Source organism: Delphinapterus leucas, chromosome 15, assembly GCF_059928025.1.
Source record: "Delphinapterus leucas isolate spDelLeu-1000000601 "Yukka" chromosome 15, BTC_Dleu_Yukka2, whole genome shotgun sequence".
In the NCBI taxonomy this organism is placed as follows: Eukaryota; Metazoa; Chordata; class Mammalia; order Artiodactyla; family Monodontidae; genus Delphinapterus; species Delphinapterus leucas.
The window spans coordinates 59,410,843-59,424,251 of record NC_143143.1 but is presented as its reverse complement, the minus strand read 5'-3'; the positions used below and the strand labels follow the sequence as shown (position 1 = coordinate 59,424,251).

The 13,409-nt window shown below is 45.1% G+C and overlaps 1 pseudogene; it reads left to right on the top strand.

Moving 5' to 3' along the window:
* The first annotated feature begins 889 nt into the window (after nt 1-889).
* On the top strand, nt 890-3,316 carry LOC111184372 (STE20-related kinase adapter protein alpha pseudogene; annotated as a pseudogene).
* Nucleotides 3,317-13,409: the final 10,093 nt, after the last annotated feature.

The following is a 13,409-nucleotide window of genomic DNA, read 5'->3' as shown; positions in this document are numbered from 1 at the left end:
TGTTAAAATGACCATATTACCCAATGCAATCTACAGATTCAATGCAATTCCTGACAAAATACCAATGACATTTCTCATAGAACTAGAAAAAATAATTCTAAAATTTGTATGGAAACACAAAAGACCCCAGATAGCCAAAATAATCTTGAGAAAGAAAAGCTACAGTCATCAAAACAGTATGGTAGGGATTTCCCTGACGGAGCAGTGTTTAAGAATCTGCCTGCCAATGCAGAGGACGCAGGTTCAAGCCCTGGACCGGGAAGATCCAACATGCCGCAGAGCAACTAAGCTCATGCACCACAACTACTTAACCTGTGCTCTGGAGCCTGTGAGCCACAACTACTGAGCCTGCGTGCTGCAACTACTGAAGCTCACGTGCCTAGAGCCCATGCTCCACAACAGGAGAAGCCACTGCAGTGAGAAGCCCGTGCACTCAACAAAGAGTAGCCCCCGCTCGCCGGAACTAGAGAAAGCCCGAGCACAGCAATGAATACGCAATGCAGCCAAAAATAAAATATAAAATAAATAAATTTATGAAAAAAATAAAAACCACAATGAGATATCACCTCACACTCATCAGAATGGTTATTATCAAAAAGACAATAAATAACAAGTGTTGGCAAGGATGCAGAGAAAAGGGAACACTTGTATGCCATTGGTGGTGGTGCAGCCACTATGGAAACAGTATGGAGAGTTTTTTTTTTTTCAAAAAATTAAAAATAGAACTACCATATAAACCAGCAATTCCATTCCTGGATATTTATCTCAAAGAAATAAAAACACTAGTTCAAAAAGATATATGTCCCCCTATGTTCATTGCAGCATTATTTACAATAGCCAAGAGATAGAAGCAACCTAAGTGTCCAATTAGATGAGTGGATAAAGAAGATGTGGTATATATAATAAATGGAATATTACTCAGCTATAAAAAAGAATGAAATCTTGCCATTTGCAACAACATGTATGGATCTAGAGGGTATTATGGTAAGTGAAATTGTCAGACAGAGAAAGACTGTATGAATTCACTTATATGTGGAATCCAGAAACAGAGTTATAGATACAGAGAACAAACAGTTGGTTGCCAGAAGGGAGAGAGGTGGAGGCAGGAAAGAAATAGGTGAGGGAGATTAAGAGGTACAAACTTCCAGTTGCAAAATAAATGAATCAGTGGTATGAAATGTACAGTATGGGGAATATTGTCAATAACTCTGGCCTCCCAGCAATTGGCCTGGTGTTGGTACAGCCTTAAACCAAGGAGGTGGAGCTGGGTTTAAATTTTTGAAATTAAAGTAGGTCTACATGTTAGGAACTCATGTCTTTTCTTGTAAGTAAATAGAGTGAATTAGCCATTTGGTCTCGGAAAAGTTCATTGTTGGGGGCTTAAGAGATTTGGAACCATTTGGAGACCAACGAGGCAAGCTCAGAGTCGATAGCATCCTTCACTAAACAGGAGATCATGAGTAGCTTTCTGCCAAAGGGAGGGTGTTATGAGCTACTCATCGTTACAGGCAAAGGATTCGAGGACCTGATGACAGTGAATCTAGCAAGGTACAAACCAATGGGAAAGTACGTGACTGTACGAAGGATTAACCTTAGAAGCTTGTTCCAATGAGCTGGTGACATACTTGCAAGGGGAGCTCCATGTCTCTAAGATCTTCAGCCATCCCAATATCCTGCCATATCAAGCCACCTTTATTACAGACAATGAGCTGTGGGTTATCACATCATTCATGGCATATGTCTCTGCAAAGGACCTCATCTGTACACACTTCATGGACAGCATGAATGAGCTGGGAATTGCTTACATCCTGCAGGGGGTGCTCAAGGCCCTGGACTACATCCACCACATGGGATATATGCACAGGAGTGTCAAAGCCAGGCACCTACGTTCTGATCTCCACAGATGGGAAGGTCTACCTGTCCGGTTTAAGCAGCAACCTCAGCATGATCAGCCATGGGCAGCAGCAGCGTGTGGTCCACGACTTTACCAAGTACAGTATCAAGGTTCTGCCCTGGCTCAGCCCAGAGGTCCTCCAGCAGAATCTTCAGGGTTATGATACCAAGTTTGACATCTACAGTGTGGGAATCACAGCCTGTGAACTGGCCAATAGCCATGTCCCCTTTAAAGGATATGCCTGCCCCCCAGATGTTACTGGAGAAGCTGAATGGCATTGTGCCCTGCCTGCTGGACACCAGCACCATCCCTGCCCAGGAGCTTACCATGAGCATCTCGCGCTCAGTGGCCAGCTCTGGCCTGAGTGATAGCCTGACCACCAGCACCCCCAGGACCTCCAATGGCAACTCACTGTCCCACCGCTATCACCGCATCTTCTCACCCCACTTCCACCACTTTGTGGAGCAGTGCCTTCAGCACAACCCAGATGGAAGACCAAGTGCCTGCACCCTCCTGAACCATTCTTTCTTCAAGCTGATCAAGCGACGTGCCTCAGAGGCTTTGCCTGAGTTGCTTTGTCCTGTCACCCCCATTACCAATTTTGAAGGCAGCCAGTCTCAGGATCACAGTGGAATCTTTGGCCTGGTAACAAACCTGGAAGAGCTGGACGTGGACAAGTGGGAGTTCTGAGCCTCTGAAGAAGGTGCACATTCTCCATCCTGGGCCATATGAGCCTCTGGGACACTTCCTGAGGGCTAGCCACATTCCCACCCTCCTGGGGGCAGATTGGGCAGAAAGGACATTTCTGCCAGAAAAGTTGGCTGCTTACTGACTGGGAAAGAACTTCCTGGAGAGAAACTTTTCTTTACTGCTCCAAGGCTTTTGAGACACAAGGGAATCCCAACAACCATGGATCGGGAGGGGCTGGAAATCTGACATTCCTAGTCCTGTGAGCTCAGGTGACTTGACCTCTTCAGAAGAAAGAGATGCTGTTCTGGCCCTTGGGGCTGAAGTCCAAGCCCAGGGTTTGACTCATCCACCCAGGGAACTGTGTGACTTCTCACTCTGGTTCTCCTATCAGCCTGCTTGCATTCTTCTCCCCTGCTCTCAGATCCTATAGGTCCATGGGGAGGCAAGCAATAAGAAACCCCTCCACTCATACCTCTCCCTAATAACTGAAGGGAAGGGTATTTTTTCTTTTTAAGCACTAGGTTAAGGCTATGGCAGTCCATCCTCACCTCCCTTTTCACTTGGGCCCTGACCCCTAAAACCTTCCCTTGGTTCATCTGTGTAGCTCATTCCTTTCCCACCAAGAGTCCATCTTACCGTCTCCTGCAGGCAGCCTTGGTGCTTCTTCCAAGGGCCATGATGTCTTGCCTAGCCTGAGGGCCTAAGTCCTTATGCCGTGTGAGTTTCATTGACAGAACAAATTAAAACTTCCAGAGAATCAAAAGGAAAAAAAAAAAAAACCTCTAAGGTTTTTATGTCTGTAAGGTGACATATTGTAACTAGACTTTATATTGGTGATCATTTTGAAATGTTATAGAAATATCAAATCACTATGTTGTGTAACAGGAACTCACATAGTATTGTAGGTCACTTATACTTCAAAAACAAACAAATCCATAGAAATAGAGATCAGATTTGTGGTTATGGGACGGGGTGGTATAAAAGGGGAATTGGATGAAGGTAGTCAAAAGGTACAAACTTCCAGCCATGAGATAAATAAGTACTAGGGATTAATGTACAACACAATAAATATAATTAACACTGCTGTATGTTATATATGAAAGAGAATAAATTCTAAGAATTATCACAAGGAAAAAATATTTTCTATTTCTTTAATTTTGCATCTCTATGAAATGATGGATACTCACTAAACTTACTGTGATAATCATTTCACAATGTATGTGAGCATTGTGCTGTACACCTTAAACTTATACAGTGCTGAATGTCAATTATATCTCAATAAAACTGGAAGAAAAAAAAGTACCCAATTTCAGCTGACGGGCTATGAGCAAAGTTTAAAGTGGGGACAGGAAATTAAATTGGCCCTATGGTGGGTCCTTTGGGTCAATTCAGTGTACTGTTGTTGGAGCTGCCACTGCTAGAAGTATAATTGGTATTGATGTTTGTACAGGTTTGTACTGTGAATGCCCATAAGTGTCAGAGGGGATTTGCTCATTCAGGGATTGCTGTATGTACAGAGGTGATTCCTGAATCCTCCAAGATGGTCCAGGAGAAACCCTATAGGCTTCCAAGAAGAGAAAGGAAAACGGGAAGAAATAGACTCAGTGGTCACGATTACTCAGAGGAGGTCAGTTTCCCGCACAACAGCATCGCCTTTTGGACACAGTCACCAAGTACATTCCTTTAGGAACCTGCTAATTTCTTATTTACTGACCCATAGAAGTCCTGTGACTCTTCAACCTGACCTTCCCATTTGGGGATGGGTAAACTTGGATTTGGTGGCTATCCAGGGACGAACACAAAAGGCCTTGCTAGTCAAATGGAAATGCTATACAGTAAGTCCCCTACATATGAATGAGTTCCATTCTGAGAGCGCGTTCATAAGTCCAATGTGTTCATAAGTCCAACAAAGTTAGCCTAAGTACCCAACTAACACAATTGGCTATATAGTACTGTACTGCAATAGGTTTATAATACTTTTCACACAAATAATACATAAAAAACAAACACGAAAAGTAAAGAAAACATTTTTAATCTTACAGTGCAGTACCTTGAAAAGTACAGTAGTAGAGTACAACAGCTGGCACACAGGGGCTGGCATCTAGTGAACAGGCAAGAAAAGTTACTGACTGGAGGAGGGAGAGGAGGTGGGAGATGGTAGAGTTGAAGGATCGTTAGCAATAAGAGATGGAGGGCAAGCTGCAATTTCACTCATGCCTGACGTTGATGGCTCAGGTTCTGGTTCCTTGCTGGATTCAATTCTATCTACCCTCTTGAAAAAACGATCCAGTGATGTCTGGGTAGCAGCTCTTTTTTTTTTTTTTTTTTTTCTCGTCATAGATGACACAGTAGCACTGGATTGCATTCTGAATGGCTCCTGCAAACTTCGTGTACCATTCTACATTCGGGTCCTGTGCCTCAAAAACTAACAGTGTCTCCTCAAATAAAGAAAACCCCCTTGCCACTTCCCGCGTCGTGAATCTCTTCGGTTCTTCAGTTACTTCTTCTTCCTCTTGTCTCTCCTCATGCTTTCTCTGGGCCTCCAATTCCATCAGGTCTTCATTAGTAAGCCCCTCGTGTTGCGCAGCAAAGAGTTCAATGAAGTCATCCTCTTGCAGAACAAGCTGCAGCTTCTCGCTGAGGGTCACTAAGTTGCTGAAGACTTCTTTGGACTCTTCATCCAACTTCTCAAATCCATGAAAATCATGAACAAACTGTGGGCAAAGGCTCTTCCAAACCCCGTTCATGGTGACAGCCGTAACCTCACGCCAAGCAAATTCAATGTTTTTTATGGCCTTGTAGATGTTATAGTCCTTCCAAAATTGTCACAAAGTTGTTCCCGATTCGTCACTCACCTTTACTGCCTGACGAAAAGTGTGACGTAAATAATATTTCTTGAAAGTCGCTATAACTCAGTGTTCCATAGGTTGGATAAGCGACATGGTATTTGGTGGAAGATGCACTACTTTGACATTGGGATGAAAGTCGTCCATGAATGGGGGGTGGCCTGGAGCACTGTCGAGCAGCAAAAGAATGTTGAATGGATGTCCTTCTCCAAGCAATATTTCTCTACCTCTGGGATAAAGTGGTGGAAAAACCAGTCCTGGAAAATGGCCTGTGTAACACAGGCTTTGGGGTTACTCTTCCATACAACAGGAAGAGAGCCCTTGGCTATGTTTTTAAGGGCTCTTGGGTTCTCTGAATGATAAACTAAGAGACGCTTCAGGTTCACATCACCAGAAGCATTGCCACCAAACAACAGAGTTAGCCTATCCTTTGCTGCTTTATAACCTGGCATCAACTCTTCCTCCTTACTGATGCAACTTCGGTCTGACATCCCCTTCCAGTACAGTCCTGTCTCATCCACATTAAAAACCTACTTGGGTAAATATGTGCCTTCATCAATAATTTCTGGAAGTGTTTCAGGAAATTCCCAGGCAGCTACCGTATCTGCACTCGCTGCCTCGCCACTTACTTTTACGTTCTGAAGGTTGGCTCTAGCCTTGAAGCAATGAAACCAACCATGGCTGACATTAAAAGTTGCACCCTCTGATTCTTCACTGTGTTTCTTCTTCAAGTCTTCATAAAGGCTTTTAGCTTTCTCTTAAATCAGCATTAAGCTGAGTGGGACTTGACACTGATGCTGATCCTGTATCCACACACTGAGAAATTTCTCCACCTCTTCCATCACTTTTCCACGCTTCCTCGATATTATTGTTGACATAATTGGCACAGCAGACTTCACATGCCCCATGATCTTGTCCTTGTTCTTTAGAATCGTGCCAATGGTTGAATGATTCATGTTATAAGAATAAGAGACGTCTACCATCTTTTTGCCTCACTCCACTCTCTCAATTATTTTCACTTTTGTTTCCATCTTTATCACTTGGCACTTCTTAGCAGTACCAGCTACATCACCACTGCTTTTACTCTTGCTTCTGTACATCCTGGGCTTGAAATAAAAATACTATACTACCGTACTCTATACAATACTGTACAGTAAAGTACACAAAGCACAACCACTTGTGTAGAGGATGCACGCATGTGACAATGTACGCCAGATGCGTGAACTAACTTACATGATTGGACATGGGAACACACGTTCGCATCTTTGGAAGTTTGCAACTTGAGGGTTCGTATGTAGTGGACTTACTGTATTCAAGAGCACACCTGACCTAGCTCTAACATTACATCTGGGTTTTACATGAAAGGGTGGCAGCAATCCCTTTGGGAAAAACTTTATTCCTCACTTCATCACCTGAAGCATAACTGCTAGCTCAATGGGACCCTCAGTTCACAGAGGGTCCCCTAAGTGCCTGCCTGGTTTTCAAGCACACCAGCAATGTCCATGTTCAACCTCAGCATCAGCTATGCAGAATCAAAAGCAGGCATGGTCATTCTGCTCAATGGGCAGAACTCAAGGCAGTGCTCATAGTCCTGGCCAATACCTCCCCTGAAGAAACTTAGGACATTTTTACTGACTTTTGTGCTGTTGCCAACGGCCTAGCTGTCTTGTCTGCAAGACTGGCAAATTAAAGGCATTCTTCTTTGGAGCTGCAAACTGTGGAAACAAATTCAGCTGCCAATCAGACAACCTGGTCTCCCATGGAGATGCCCGTGGTAAGGGCCCTTCTTTAATAAGACCAACTTAAATCAAGCTGCTGATCCAGCCTGTACTGCCCATACAACCACCATCACTGCCTGGATCCATCCTTGCACCAGACGCAGCAACACATCCACCATCATGGATGGGGCACAAAGTAAAGAACTGTATGTTTCTGATGCAGAAGCCACCACGACCTACCAGACTTGTGACACCTCCCAAAAGTTGAGCTGTTTGTCTTATAGTAAAGAGGCCACATTGCACAGGGCATTGCTCCCACCTACTCCTGGATGATTGACTACTCCAGACCTTTGACCCCTTCTTTGGACTATCGTTGGTGCCTCACTGCTCTGGGGCACATTTTCAAGTTACAGTGTTGCTGTTCTAGTCTGATCAGGAGACTCTGGCCACCACCATTGTGGCCCTTGTAACTAAGCCATGTCAAGTTTTTGGCTTTTCAGATCATCTACAGCCTGACAATGATGCACCCTTCGTTGCAAAAGCTACTCAACCAGGGGCCAATAGTCAAGGTATCCAATGGCCGTGCCATACTCCCTACCACCTGCTGGCACCCTGTATTATTGAGCACTGGAATGGCTTCCTCAAAAATAAACTCAAAAACTTCTACTTCCCTCATCTCCTTTTGTCCACACACCTCAGTGAGGCAGTGTGGTCACTGAATGCAGCCATCCCCAGACAAGGATCATCTCCTCTCAGCCATTTCCTTGTTAATGATCAGGACAAAAAGGGTGGAGGAAGATTTGGGATTCTGACTATTCCTGGGCATGGTGCTTCTTTTTTCTCCCTAACAACAATCCCAGGCTAACCAAGGTGGTATACCCTCCAGGTGTCAGATTAGCAAAAGGGGGCCTAGGGGGTTCAAACTTAATTCTGGTTTAGCCACCTAGATTCTCTTGGTGGATTAACGTGATCCTGAATCATAAATGTAATGACCACTTGGTTGAATATACTGCTTGCCAAGTCCCCCTACAGTGGCCCACACAGTCCAAGGTGGGATATATCAATATAAGGGGTCTCTGTATATTTTGCTCCCCTCACACCTGGCCCCTCCAATTAAAAGGTCAGGGTACGAGTAGGGAAATACTGGGGAAAAGGTGAAGATATGGGTACTGGCATGGGATACACTGCTTCCATGGCTATGGAGGACTGGCAAGAAGACATCTTAGGTGCCAGCAGGTACAGGGAGGGGGGACGATTAGTGTTCTCTTTGTCCCCTAGATCCAGCAGTGCAGCCTAGCAACACCATCACCTCATTCACATGAGCCAAGTTTCAGCTGGCAATCTGATCCCTTCCCTCTAGGTTTGTCATCCTGTCCACATGCTATGGAAACAGGAAACCCATGTGGGCATGGCTGGTCTGAAACAATTTGGCTGTGCCCTTTGCCATCAGTGGCAGCTCTTGAACATGGAACCTCCCCCCTTCCCTGTGCTGGTAGTACAAACACACCATCCAGCCGTCCAGCACAACCTTGTTTCAATCCAACTGGTACAAATGCACATAATTTTCCTGTCACCTGAGTGGCCTTGCTTCCTACATGGCAACTAAGCTTGCAACTATTTGGTGACACTGCCCATGTGGCTTAACCACATGGTGATGCAAATCAGATTTAACAACAAATCTTAAACTGGAATGACACGTAACCTATTGGGGTGTGTGTTTGTATGTGGGCCATGGAATGTCTCTCCATCAGGGATGGGGAGTACTTTTGGGCCCATCTAATGCCTCCTATAATTATTGGCAATGACACCAAAGGTCAGCAGATTAGTCTAAAATTCACTTGTGAGAATTTTAGTGGATAATAACCTGGGTTTAGACTACATCCTGGCTGTCTGAAATAAGACCTACTGATCCCCTTGGGATTTACAGATGACTGAATCTGGGACCCTGGGTGGCATGGTTGAAGCCAACACTTCAGGTTAGCCTCATCTTCCTTCTTGAAGTTCTATTGATAGTAGTCTTAATTAAATTCTGTATGAGACAGATTGAGCAGATTTGGTCTCAGCCTCTATTTGATCAGACTAAACAGTGTGGCAAATGGAGTGGCATATTCATGTGAATTGTCAAGTTCAGCCAAGAATGTGTAGGGCCAATTGTTGAAAGAATTTGGACACCACAGGCCCTGTGCATCACTGCACATTTTTACATGGCATGCCAAGAATATAAGGTCCTGACCACTCTGCCTGCACTATTTCTCAGGGTTGTGTGTGCAGACAGCAACCTTAAGGAATAAAGTAATTTCTCTCTCCAGGACAAAGAGCTTGTTTATTGCCTTCTATAAAAGAGGTGGGTCCCCCATTCTCCTGTTGCTCAGATGCAACACAAACCCACTTGTATGCAGAGCACCCGCAGGGCTCCTTCACACTGCCCCTATGGGACTTGGGAGTGGGGGCAAGAGGAACTGATGCAAGCATGATGCTTTTGCTACTTGCTTTGCTTTGAGTAATAAAGTTCTCTGTCTCTGATCCAGGAATTTCATGTCTTCTGCCAGCATCCATGAAACAGTAACAGGTAAACCTATTAGCTTGAAAGTAGGGCAAAATCAAATTCCAAGTACTTACATGCCATGGGGTGAAAGAAAATAAACAATAACTGCTGGAAAGAGCCTTAGGAAAAAGGGTGTCCTAGGGTGTTGCTTTAGTCTGCTCAGGCTGCCATAAGAAAATACCAAAGACTGGGTGGCTTAAACAAAGAGATTTATTTTCTTACAGTGCTGGAGGATGGGAAGTCCAAGATCAAGGTGCTAGCCAATTCAGGTTCTGGTGAGTGAAACCGAGCAGAAGCCTGCAGAACCTTCCCAGTGGCAGACCCCTCTGGGTCCCCCATTTCTTGTTTGTAAAAAAAAAAAAGGCTTTAGTATCCTAGGCCTTGACCGCATTCCAAAGAGCAGACTCAAGCAGTTACTAATTAGAGAAGTGAGGGAATACAGAGAATAAAGGAAAATCAGTCAAGCAAGAAAAGTAATAATAGATTAAACAATAGTTCAGCCATAAAATAGAGTCACAGGACCCCTAGTTCCTCCTCAAGGGGTAAAAATACAATCTGACACATATCTTTGAGTTGTTTTACAGAAATCAGGACCCCACTGGATAGAAAGTGCTGACCACAAACACAAAGACCTTAGACTGTTTGGAGCCAGAAGATTAATGATTAAGATTCCCAAAACACCACCCTGTTACCTCACCACCAACCAATAAGAAGACTGTCCATGACCTGATCATGCACCCCACAACCCTTAACCCTAATGTTGCCTTCAAAAACACTTCCCTAAAAAACATTGAGGAGTTTGGGTCTTTTGAGCATTAACTACCCATTCTCCTTGCTTGGCGCCCTGCAAATAAAGGCTGTACTTTCCATCACCACAATCCAATGTCAGTAGATTTGCTTTGCTGCACATCAGGAGAGCAAACCCAAGTTCGATGTGGTAACATGAGGACTCTCTTCCTGGCTTGCAGATGGTTGCCTTCTTGCTGTGTCCTCACATGGTGGAGAGAGCTCTGGTATCTCTTCCTCTTCTAATGGCACAGCCCTATCAAATCAGGGCACCATCCTTATGACCTCATTTAACCTTTATCACCTCCTCACAGGCCCTGTCTCCAAATACAGTCACATTGGAAGTTAGGGCTCCAACATATGAATTTCAAAGGGACATAAACAGTCAGTCCATAACAGGTGTCATCCAGGTTTCAGTTAAGGCTAGAGATGAGAGAAACCTTTAAAAGATATGTTGAGAATATGAGGAAGTTGGCTAATTAGGGAGAAGGGTTCTGAAGGGTGTGGCAGATGTTTTTTGGGGTGAAGAAATGGTGGCGGATGAGTCAGGCAGGGCCAAGGAGAAACAGAGTATTATGGGACTGAGTATGTAGCCTACCTAACTGTTCCTACCCAACTCCAGATCCTAAGGGAAGATTTAGGTTTGGGGGAGGGGTGGGGTGGGGCTTAAGCTTATACAATTGGAGGGTGGCCCTTTAAGAAGAAAAATACAACATTACAAATACACAATTATATATAAGCATGGGAACACATTGCAAGGAGTTTGTGAAGGGCCTTGGAAAGGGCCTGTGTGGATGAGCTTAAGCCTCCTGGAGAATCAGCCTCTGCCAGGTCTTCTCCCCACTTCACCCAGGACAAGGTGAACAATGGCCCCCTCCAACCTACCCACTCCATTCCCCTGACCCCTACCCACCCTGCTCCACTTCAGGGGTGATGGCTTCCTTTCTTGTTGACCCCACAGCAATCAGAAAAGAAATTTGACCTTCCCCATGCCAAGTTATATATATAAAATTAAATCATGCACTAAATATAGCTGTTCACATAGTTCCACGAAGAAACAAAATGGCTAGGGCCATCCCAGAAGGCTTCCTGGTGGGTATGTTCCAGCTCTTAGCCTTCCTCCCTGCTGACTGAAGCTTACAAAATTGGGGGTGGGGGCTGATGCTGTCATTTCAGACTTTCTGCCACTGCCTGTGGGTAGCTAAGGGGCAGCCCTCCAGGGATACTGCTGGTGCTGTTACAGATTTAGGTTAGAAACCTGCAGGTCCTGGACCCTCTCTGAAACCTGGAGGATGAACAAAGGGTCAGCCCTGTGCAGATCTTGCTCCACAAGGGAAATGGTTCCTTTCCTCTTCCTCAGCAGGGACTGAGATTGAGATTGGTTGTCTTTGAGATGGTTTGTGATTGGAAGGGGTGTGAACAACTTGGAATATTGAGGGGACACACAGCCTGTGCTCCAGCCCAGAGATTGAAGATGGGAGTACAACTCTCCTGACAAAAGTGTCCACCATTGTGGCTCCCATTGAGTTATTATATAAAATTTAATAACTCAGCCTCGATGCGGGGAATGGGATGGATCCTAAGGTCAAATAACACCTGTAGTGCAAGTTTTCCTGAAGCAGTTGAAAAGACGTCAGGAGGCAAAAGGGAGGAAGGCTAAGAGCTGGGGCATGCCCACCAGGAAGCCTTCTGGGATGGCCCTAGCCATTCTGTTTCTTCACAGAACTATGTGAACAGCCATATTTAGTGCATGCTTTAATTTTTAAATTCTTCCTATATTTTAATTCCCATCAGGGAAGTTGACATGAAGTGGATCCGAGTGCTGACTTAACACTTTGGGGCCTCCAGGGGGCTCTATGGCCCAACACACAGTCTGGTCAAGGGCACTTCTGCCTAATGTGCCACTTTGGATTTGTTTTCTATGGTGCTGCACCCCCCTTTGGTGGGGAGAGAGAGACAGAGAGTTCTGTTGATTTTTTAAATATTGTTTTAAGGCCCAGGCCTACAGGAAAAATTCCATGCTCCTCAGCATGGCATCCTAGGCACAAGCATGATGCTCCAGGTGCTAGAAGCTTCTACCTTGAAGCAAGTGCTGCAAACCCACTCATTCAGCTCTGCCAGTCGTTACAGATGCTGATCCTTCTGCCCAAGACCGCTTTCTCACCTCTTAGGCTCAGGCCCTTCTTCTGTGCTGGTCCCAGTATTTGCACCTGCATCTTTATCAGCCCAGGTCATTCTGGAGTGACACTGAGTGTTTACACATCTCCCACCACCACACTGTGGTACCCATAAGGACACAGCCTGTGTTTTAGGCTTTGCTTATTCTCTAGCACCAGGCACATGACAAGAACCCTTCCTGTGGTATGAGCACAAATGTCCATGATGGAGAAGCATGAGGTCAGAGGCTCTGGACTGGTGACCTGGGGTGAGCCTCTGCCTGGGCCAGAAAGGACTGGCATTCTCTGTGGCCTTGAACCCAGCATCCTCTATCTGTCACTACCACCCCTCCAGCTCTCTGTGAACACAGCTACAGCAGGCCCCCAAATCCCTTTCTCATGAAGCTACAACAGTTTGAGAAGAGAACTTTGTCAAAGGAACTAAGATAAAAAATACAAAATAAAAACACACAAGGAGTTCCAAGAAACAGACTTCCTGGATCTAAAGCAGAGATACTTACCTCTGACTCCAAAAGCTGACCCAGAATTTGCCCTGCTGGGCCCAGTTGGTATTCTCATCACCCAGGGCCTTGCCGATTGGTTCAGCGGCTCTAACCCAGAAGACCTTCTCAGGGGCTGCAGGCCCTGGGAAGCCTCAAACACAATCCTGGTTGGTTTCTTTCTAGTCCATGTGGTTAATACAAGATAGAAACCCACACAAGTCAGGAGCCCATCTCTGGGTTGAGTGACTCCCCTTTCTGCCCAGGTTAATTC